The sequence below is a fragment of the Canis aureus genome, chromosome 16, assembly GCF_053574225.1.
Source record: "Canis aureus isolate CA01 chromosome 16, VMU_Caureus_v.1.0, whole genome shotgun sequence".
Lineage (NCBI taxonomy): Eukaryota > Metazoa > Chordata > Mammalia > Carnivora > Canidae > Canis > Canis aureus.
The window spans coordinates 35,025,603-35,035,634 of NC_135626.1; the positions used below are offsets into that span (position 1 = coordinate 35,025,603).

At 47.4% G+C, this 10,032-nt stretch overlaps 1 long non-coding RNA gene across 1 annotated transcript; it reads right to left on the minus strand.

The window, feature by feature from the left end:
- Positions 1-826: 826 nt before the first annotated feature.
- Positions 827-6,143, minus strand: LOC144286405 (uncharacterized). Its single transcript, XR_013354480.1, has 2 exons — positions 2,403-6,143; positions 827-2,037 (listed from the first exon to the last, which is right to left on the minus strand). It is a non-coding gene; the product is annotated as an uncharacterized LOC144286405 (long non-coding RNA).
- Positions 6,144-10,032: the final 3,889 nt, after the last annotated feature.

Here is a 10,032-nt window from a genome sequence, read left to right on the forward strand (position 1 = left end):
TCCCTGGAGAGCCACCAAATTCCAGAGTCAGCTTCCACTTAGGCTCTCAGGCTTGTCCCAGAGTCACCTTGGCGCCTCTCTGCCTTCTCAGAAATGGAGGGCATGAGGAAGAAAGGTTCTGGAGGCAGAAGGAGAGTCAGAGGGCTCCGGGGGAGCAAGCAGAGCTGACAGTCTGGCCAGTTGCCCAGGCCTCAGCACCTCAGTGGCTCCATGTGACTCCATGTGACTCCCCTGCTATTTTATTTGAGCCACCTACTCATACCCTCAGCTGTCTTGAGGTAGCAGTGTCCAGTGCCACAGGGCCTATAGACACATTTCCTTACAGATCCTTCTCCCCCTCCCCCAAACCAAGGGAACCAGGGACTGTGCCAGGAGCCAGTCGGAAGTCCCCTGGAAGTCCCCTATGGCCCACGAGAGGATCTCTGCACCTCAGAGCTATCTGGACTGCAAGCTGCTGCTAGACTGCTCAGTATCTCTGTTTGTTGGGGCCTGACAGGTAGAGAGTGGGGTCACAGGGCCCTTGAACTTCTTAGTTTGCAAAGTATTTTATTTTATTATTTTTTAAAAACTCAACAACCCTGAGATCAAGACTGGAGCTGAGATCCAGAGTTAGCCACTTAACTGACTGAACCACCCAGGTGCCCCTTAGTTTGCAAATTTTAAACAAAAGTCTGCAGAATAAAAGAATGAACCCCTATATATCCATCACCCAACTTCAACAGTCAGCAACTCGTGGCCAATCTGCTTCACCTGTACTCACCCAAGTTTCCCTATTTAATTTCTTCTGTCAATATTTTAGCATGTAACTTTGAAAGATGATGACTCTTCTAATTTACTATTTTTTAATAGAATGACTCATTTTTAAACAATCACAATTATTACAACTAGTACATTAGCAGAACTTAAAGTTAATAATTCCTTAATATCAGACCTATAGTGTTCAGATTTCCAATTTCTTATAAATGTGTTTGGTTTTTTGTTTTTTGTTTTTTACAATATATTTGTTTGAATCAGGATCCAAATAAGGTGCACACCCTACAACTGATGGATATGTCTCCTTTAAATCTCTTTAAATCCATAGATTCCCCATTAAAACCTCTCTCTTTCTCTCTTTCTCTCTGTCTCTTTCCTTGAGAGAACCAGGCTATTTGGTGTGCAATCTTCCAGTCTGGGTTTCGCTGATTGCATGTCTAGTGTGTTCTTTAACAAGTCTCTCTGACCCTCTGTACTTCCTGTAAATTGTATTTCCTGTACATTGTTATTTCCTGTAAATGGTAGTTGGATTGAAAGTCCTGATCAGGTGTAGGTTCTATTTTCTTTGGCAAGACCACTTCACAGATGGTGGTACTGCTTCTTCCATCCAGAAGCATAGCAACCATGGATGCTTCATGCCTCATCCACCAGTCTCCCTCCCTCCCCGCCCCCAATGGTGATACCACATTCAATCACTCCTTCCTTTATTAGCTGGAATAATTCTCGACACAGAAACTGCCCCTCATTTACTATTTGGTTACTGAGTGTGGTGGCTCATATAGCAAAGATGGGATAAATACTCAATTCTGTTCCTGCATTTGTGAATTTTGAAATAATGAGTTGATTCTCTAGCCCCTTTCAAACTTGGGCCAGTTAGTTTTTTAAAAACAGTAGCATAATTAAGAATTGATGGCTTTAAACATATTCGATTGCTTCAGTCCATTGTGACTAGTGTCCCTTCTGGCCCTCGAGTAGTCCAGTCCCTTCTTGAGCTCCCCATGTGGCTCTCACCAGCTGAAGCATCCCTCTGGGGGGATAGGTGGCTCAGGCCTCTGCATCTCCACACTCGTCGAAATATGAGGATATTTCTGCCGGATCTCCCCCTATCAGTGTCTCCATTTAATTCCTCTGGTCCTTTGTCTCTGGCTGTCCCCATTTCAGTGAATATTTGCTGAATGAATGAATGATTGAATGAATGAATGCATCATCTCCCCAACTCGTTCCTTCCACTTCTGTCTATATGAGCCTCCTGATTTCTGAGGCCCATATTTTCTTCATCTGCACCTACAACGGGGGGATTATATGTTGTCATGAGGGACAAAGGAAAGGGATTCTCATCATTGTGATCTGATTGTCGCATCTGCCTCCCAGACTCCACCCACATCTTCCCCCCTCCTCTCTGCCGCCCCCAGCACCACAACAAAGGATGCGATCTGTCAGTCCGCCACGAGAGGGCGCGTTCGCGGCTGCCTCCTGAACCTGCGCCTGCGCAGTACTGGGGCAGAGCGAGGACAGGGCCGGGGGTGGGGGGGGTCGGGTGCAGGGGAGGGAGCGCTCCGCCCCGGTTGGGGATGCGCGTCAGAAGTGTTTGCTGAGCTCTGCAGCTAGAGGGGGCGACGCAGGAGGAGGCCCACGGCCTCAAGCCTTACCTCGTCCTCCCCTTCCGGGACCAGAGGATGTTCTTTCAAGCGGGGAGGAGAATGCGCCTGCAGGCGGGGGGGGGGGGGGGCTGGACACAATGCCCTCTTCCCCACGGTCCCCATCATTTGTATCAACCCTCCGACTTGCAAGGGCACGTCCATATTTCCCCACTCCCCTAGATGTTTGGGGGCGCCAGTGGAGGTGCTGAGGACCTAAGTGTACCAGAATCCTCCACCCCCTTTTATTATTTTTATCGTTGGTCTTCAAAGAGCTTCCTTGAGCCTTGTGACCGCCCAGAGCAATCATCAATCATGGATCTGAGAATACCAGAGACCCAGCCCTGGCCAAACTTTTTAGCTTACAGGCGAAACAGAGAAGGGGAGGGACTGTCAGAGGTCTCACAGCCCAGTATTCGGGGCCCAGCCAAGTCTCCGGACTGGGAGCCAAGATGCTCCCTCTCTGTAACGTGGGGAGTAATCAGGATCAATGAGATAATGAAAGCGAAAGTGCTTTGTAAACTGTAAAGCTCTGGAGAAAGTAAGGGGTCTTTTATTTATTTATAGCTGAAGGGGCAAGACTATAGCTGCCCAGGGCCAGCCCACTGGCACTGCCTGAGAGCTGGGAGAAGTTGGATTTAGAAGCTACCGCTCAGTGATAGAAGGATTAGGAAAATAAAAGAAACAAAATCTCTGACATTTTTCGCAGATGGTATGATTATTTACAGAGAAAATCCAAGAGATTCTGCAGGCATGTTATTAGGGTTATTAAGATCAGCAAGGTTGCTGGACAAAAATTAATATCCAATACAAATAAAATAGGAAATCCAATAGTGTTTCTATACACCAACAATAAGTTATTAGAAACTGTAATATCTTTTTAAAAATAAATCATTAAAAATAAAATTAAAATTGTACTGAACCTTGAAAAAACTCACAGATATTTATGAAGAAAAACGATAGGCTGTAAAACTATAAAAACTATAGGCTATAAAAGGAATAAGTGGAGAGATGTTTTAAATTTAGAGATGAGAAGCCTCAATGTCATGAAGACAATTCTCTCCATATTAATCTTCTGATTCAACGAGAGTCCAATAAATATCCCGATAGGATTTTTCAGTTAGGCAAGCCAATTCTAAAATTCATACAGAAAAGCCAAGGACCAAGAAGAGCCTAGACAATTTGGAAAAAGAATAAGCTCCTAACAGATACCAAGACTTATTTGAAAGGGATAGTAATTAAAACAATGTGGTATTGGTGCTGGGCTAGACAAAGAGATCAATAGAATAGAGTGCCCAGAAACAGACCCAAGCATATGTGGGAATGTGATTTATGATGTCAGTGGCATTGCGACTCAGTGAGAGGGAACAGACTAATAAAAAGTGTTGTGACAATTGGCTTTTCGAATGAAAAATCTTCACACCATCCATAAATATTAATTCCAGATGGACTGAAGACCTAAAAGTGAAAAAAGCAAAACTTTATAATACTTAGAAGAAAATGTAGGAGATCTCAGGATAGGAAAAGATTTCTCAGACAAGAGATGCAACTCACAAAAGACTGATCAATTTTACTACATTACAAAAAAGAAAAAAAAAAGACAACGAAAAGGCTTTCTGCTATGACATAAACAGAGTTAAAAGGCAAGCAACAACCTGGGTGACAACGTAGGCAGCATGTGAAACAGATAAAAGGACGTGAAAACAATGTAACATGTGTCAACTGCACTGAAATGTTTTTTATTTGAATTAAAAATAAACAACTAAAAGATTAGTATCCAAAATATATAAAGAACTCCTACAAGTCAATAAGGAAAGCATAGACCTTTTGGGTACCACCCCAAATGGCATTCCTTCCCTTCTTCCCTGCCTACTGGAACCCTGGTACGATTCAGGAATCCAGAGTCTAGGTTTTGGGGAGGCTGGGCCTTCTCCAGATGCACCAGGTGAATGGTGATACAGTTTCTCTGGCCAGTGGTTGGCTTAGGTGTGGACATGTATGCAATTCTGGCCACCAAGCCCAGAAGGGAAATCTCCTGTGGGGCCTCTGGGAAAATGACACTGAGAAGAAACGTCCACTTCTGCCTCTGGACGTTTGTCTGCACAAGACACCCGGAGTTGAGGCCACCCCTGTGGACCATGAAGGGGCCAGTCTAAGAGGCAAGCCAACATGATGAGGAGGATTTTGTAGAAAGATGGGAAGAACCTGGTTCTTGGTTGTCACAGCTGAGATTCTGAATTTAACCAACCCTAAGGCTTCTTGTTATGTGAGATCATAAAATTCCTTTTTTGCTTAAACCACGTCTAGTTGGGCTTTCTATACTCGTATCAAAAGGTGCACCAGAAAAAAAAATGGTGCAACAGATACCAAGTATATGGACGTAAGCAATTTGCCCAGAGGAATCCCAGATGGTCAATGAGCATGATAGGATGTGCGACCTCATAGGCAGGGAATGCAGATTCAAATGAGGTATCACTTCACACCCATCAGACTGGCAAAAATAAAAAGTCTCACAAGAGCAGATGTTGGCAAGGATGTGGTCAGACAGGACATGTTGTACAAATGCTGGTGGCGAGAGCATAAAGCGGAGCCGTCACTGGAGAGTGGTCAGGCAGTACTAGACAAGTAGAAAGTGTGCCTGCCCACGACTCTGGCTCTCTGCTCAGAGGTATATGCTCTTGGGATGTGTTCACAGAAGTACAAGGGTGTTTACTGCAGCCCTGTTTATAATAGCAAAACACAGAAACACCTCAAATGCCCTTCAGTAGAGGAACTGATAAATAAATTGTGGCTTATTCCCATGATGAAATAACAAACAGAAGTTAAAGTGAAGGAATCAGAGCCACATGTATCAGTGTGGCTCTGTTGTGAAAAACATGCCAAATGAAAGAAAAAAAAAAAAGACCAAAATGATCCACACAATAGGATGGTTGTTTTATATACATATTGACAATACAGAAAGCATTAGTGTCTGCTATTTTATGAATACTTCAGTGGGTAGGGAAAATATCAAATTATGGGCTAGAGGTATAAAGGAAGGGAATTCGGATTCTACAACACGGGTCAAGCTTGAGATATTATGCTAAGTGAAGTCAACCAGGCACAAAAGCACACATGCTCTATGATCCCCCTTGCATGAGGTATCAAGAGCTGTCACATTCATAGAGACAGGAAGTAGGATGCCAGGTGCTGGGGGAGGAAGACATGGGGAGTTAGTGTTTAATGGGGACAGAGTTTCAGTTGAGAAGATGAGAAAGTTCTGGAGATGGTGGTGGTGATGGTTGCACAACAGTGTGAAGGTACTTAATGCTACCGAACTGAATGCTTAAAAGAGTTAAAGTAGCAAATTTTATGTTATTTCATGTATTTTACAATTAATAATAATAGGGGTGCCTGGGTGGCTCAGTTGGTTAAGAATCTGACTTTAGTTCAGGTCGGGATCAAGCCCCTCACTTTGCGGGGCTCCCCTCTCAGCGGGAATCCTGCTTGTCCCTCTGCCCCTCCCCCTCTCGTGCACTCGTGTGCTCTCTCTCATAAATAATAAAATCTTATAAAAATAATAATAATAAATTGTGAGCTATAAAGGGTGCATGCATCCCAGATTCGCGATGGTGGGTATGGTGGACAATGGGACCGGGCAAAGAGAAAGCACCAACTTTCATGTCCTTTCCTGTGAAAGAACATAAAGCAAAAATGACACAATGCTAGAGCACTTATAAATTCTGCTCATTACATGGGAACTTTTCTTATTTTTTAAGAAACTTTTCAAACTAAAATTACATATATAGCATACATATATATATTCATCCTTTTTCTTTCTTTCTTTCTTTTTTTAAGAAGAAGAGTTTTCTCAAAGAGAACTGCTCTGAAGTGGCAGGATTTGTCCCCTCAAGGTCACCTCAAATGCAAGGGGTTGAGTGTGGGAGACGGGAGACGGGAGAGCTGGCCTACAGAGGCTGTACGTGTGCCAGGTGCCCCGCCAGGCTGAGCCTGGCAGAGCTAGTCGGGAAGGGAGCTGGCATGGGCAAGATGCTCTTTTCCCTGACCCACAGCAGGTGAGACAAAGGCTGGTGGCGGAAGGTAACTCAGAGCCAGTCTCCTCCTCAGGCACCCACTATGGAAGATCCAGAGAGCAGATGAAAAATAGAAACCACCATCAAAACACAGGAATGTATATTATTAGCAGTTGGAGCAGGCAGTAGAAAGAGTCCTTCGAATCTGCTGATGACAAACTACATTGCCCAATCTTTCCGGGTGATTTTTTCTTTGACCTCCCTGCATATCTCTGGAGCTCCCACAGCTATGGCTGTCTGTATTGCAAAATACATATTTACAGGCCCTCTAAGCCTGGCTAAATATAGGCTTTCTTGTAAGGCAACTGATGAGTTGGAGAAATCTTTCCTCTGTCCCACCCTTTCCCCATTCCCCAACATACACACACACACACACACACACCCTGACTCCTCCTTCTGTAGGTGGATACCAAGGGACCCTTGTTCCCGTGCAGGCAGTGGGGGGAATTGAGGTATCAAGGGGCAGAAATAAAAACCCTTTGGCAAATAGAGAAGGGAGGTCACCTTCATTCCAGGAATGACCCCAGAAGATCCGGAGGGGCTGCAGGGAGGGGGTGCTTATGTTTCAGGTTTCCATATAATAGACCTTAGAAGGAAACGAGGCAAAAGGCTAGAGGCAGAGGCAAGAGGAGAGGCTCCAAGTCTCTTGAAGACCCACATAGAGATGCAAACACTGATGCCCATTTTGGCCACACCCGCTCGCACATGTGCACACACCACCATACATGTTCAGATACACATGCAATCCGTAACCATAGACTCACTGAACTCCTGCTTTGTGCCAAGAGCTGTTCTGAATGCATAAGGCCCTCATAGAACTCATTTAATCATCAACACTCTAAGGCTATGTTGTCTCCACTTTACAGATGAAAAAATTTGTTGAAGTCCCTTAACCGGGAAATGGCAGGTTAGGAAGAAAGACAGTCTGGCTTCAGAGCTTCTCTTCTGCTCTGTTCCACATGGAGTGGGGGAGACCAAGGGTCTTCACACTCAGGAGACACACTCAGACATTCAAATTGAGCTTTTTGAGGAAATGGGGCTGAGGGAGGGGAAATGACTAGTCCCAGGTAACCCAGCAACTGGGTGAAGCTATGATTCAGTTCAGACCTTGTGAACCACAGCCTGGTCTTTCCTCTAAAACTGGAAAAGTCACTTCCCTCCGGCAAGTCTCAGCCCTCCCCATTCCCCCTGGGAACAGGTCAACCAAGGGCCTTCAAAGGACCCTCTAGCACCGACATCCCGGACTTGAGTTTTCCTCTATGCAGTCGTGTAACAACACACATGCCTTTCCAGCATCTTATCTGCCCAAGTCCCTGGCAGAGGAGGACAGATGAAGGGGAATGATTGGGGCAGGGAGCACTGGCTCCCCACAAAATGGTCGAAGGGCAGTGTCTAGGCCAGCCTCTGCTCAGATGACTGTGGCCACAGAAACACAACATTCAGAGGCCAAGTCTCAAGGCCCCAGGGCTGGGAAGAGAAGCCAGCCTGGCGCCCAGCCCAGGCCCCAGCCCAGGGCGCTGAAGGCTCAGGACTTATCACAGATCTCTCTGCCTTCATCACCCGTTACACCCGGTGTTTAAAACTACCAAGCCTCGAGGAGGGCCCTCATCAGATTTGGGAGTAGGGGGAAAACCAGCGGCTCTATCAGGAGAAGGGTGGAGGGCAGATTCTCTCTCCCCATGAAAGCCTCCAGCCCCTTTAGCAAGGACTAGAAAAGGCATCTCCGTCCCCATTCCCCCTACCTTCTGTGTTCCAGCCACTTTCCAGTTCCAGTTTATCCTCTGGGATAGAGACACTAAGTTCCTTTTCCAAGGTCACAAAGCAAGCAAGTGATAGAGCCAAGATTTGAACTCTGGCAACCTAGCTCGCGGGTCAACTTTGGGAACCACCTCACCCTCTCTCCCGGTGCGAGGTGAGGAAGGACCACCATTTAAAGACCATCAGGCACTGTTGACCCCCAAGGCCTACGCCACAAAGGACAATAGGAAAGATGGCTAGGTCACCGGGTTGCTGAACCAAAGGAGAGGTGAGGATCATAGCCAGGGGAATGAAAATTAGGTTTAAACCTTTCCAGGTGGATGATAATCCTCCCAACCTGCTCTCCCCACCCTCCTTGCGGGGAGTGGGAGTTGGGGGGGGATTCCTGTTCCAGGCAAGCAGGGAGGGGACAGAGGAGAGAATACCCCATTCACCACCCTATTCTGGCAGGCCAACCAGCTTGGTGCCTGACCCCAGGGAAGGAGTGATGGTAAAGCACTTATTGCTCCATAAAAGCTTCTTCGGGAATTCTGGCTGAGGGTGTCGCTGAGCTAACCAGGAGCCCATGAAATAATAATCCCAGTCATTATTAGCCTCAGCCATCCATGCTCTGGGCCGACTCCACCCTCGTGCATCCCAAAGCACTTAAAAGGGTTTCTTCCTTGGAAGTCTCAGGACAAGCAAGATCCAAGCCTCCCAGCAATTCCAGTTCACCCGAAGCTGCTGCTGGAGGTGTTAGGGGTGGGGTGTCCCAGGGTCACTAGGCCTGGCTGCTAGTTCTCAGCTCCTCCTCCTACCCTTAGGAGCTGGCTTCCCCACCTGGCCAGAAGCGTGGGCCCAGACCCCTTGGGCTGGGACCAGTTAAGATGACTCACTAAAGGGTGTGGGAGATTCTGGGCAGAACACCCAGGGGCCTGCGCCTTCCTCCAGTCCACACAAGAACTTCTGGGGACAATGCCCAAACTCCCATCCCTCAACTAGGTGAGGTTTCAGTCTCCCCCCAACTTCCACAGTGGGGTTGGGGGGTCTGAGGGGAGGTGGGGGGTGGAGGCAGGTTTCAAGTCCCAGACTTTGAACTTGGAAACCCAAGTCCCAAAGCTTATTCCTGAAAGGTTTTCTAGAAAGGGCAGAGAGGTGGAGGATGGCTTCTTCAGTCTGTCCCATCCCAAAGTATAAAATCGGGGAGGGGTAACTGTCCTGGGCAACTGGGCAAAGAGGCAGGTGGCACTGGAAAGCCTGAGGTTTGGGTTCATTTCCGGTCCCTGCTCAGAGCCCAAATCTTCCCTCTCCCCCTAGCCTCGGGATCCAGTCCCGTGGTTCCTGGCCCCTCCCTGTCCCAATATTCAGGATTCCCAGGCAGCTTCCCACACCCCATCCCCCACGCTCTTCTGCACGTGCGAACCGGCTTACATCCCGCAAAACCCACAGACACCCCTACAGTGGAGGAGTGGGAGGATTCCCTACAACAGCCCTTCTAGGCAAGCTGGGGAGAGAGTGGGAGATTGGGAAGAAGAGGAAGAGGATGGAAGAGAAGAGGGCGGGGGAGGAGGCAGAGACCGCAGGAAGGCCTGAGATGCAGGAAGCAGCTGGGAGTGGGGGGAGGCTTTGTGCCTGAGTTGTTCTCTGGGTCCTAGGGTCCACACTGTTCATCATTTTCTGGGATCTGTGGCGTGAAGTAGCGCATCTGGACCTGTCACAGCCTAGGGAGTGGACCTCAACTCCCAGCCCTGGCAGTGGGGGACGGGTAGGGGGCAACCCCAGGCTCCTTGCTGTGTATATGGGGGTTGGGGAGAGCATCACAGTAGCTTCCT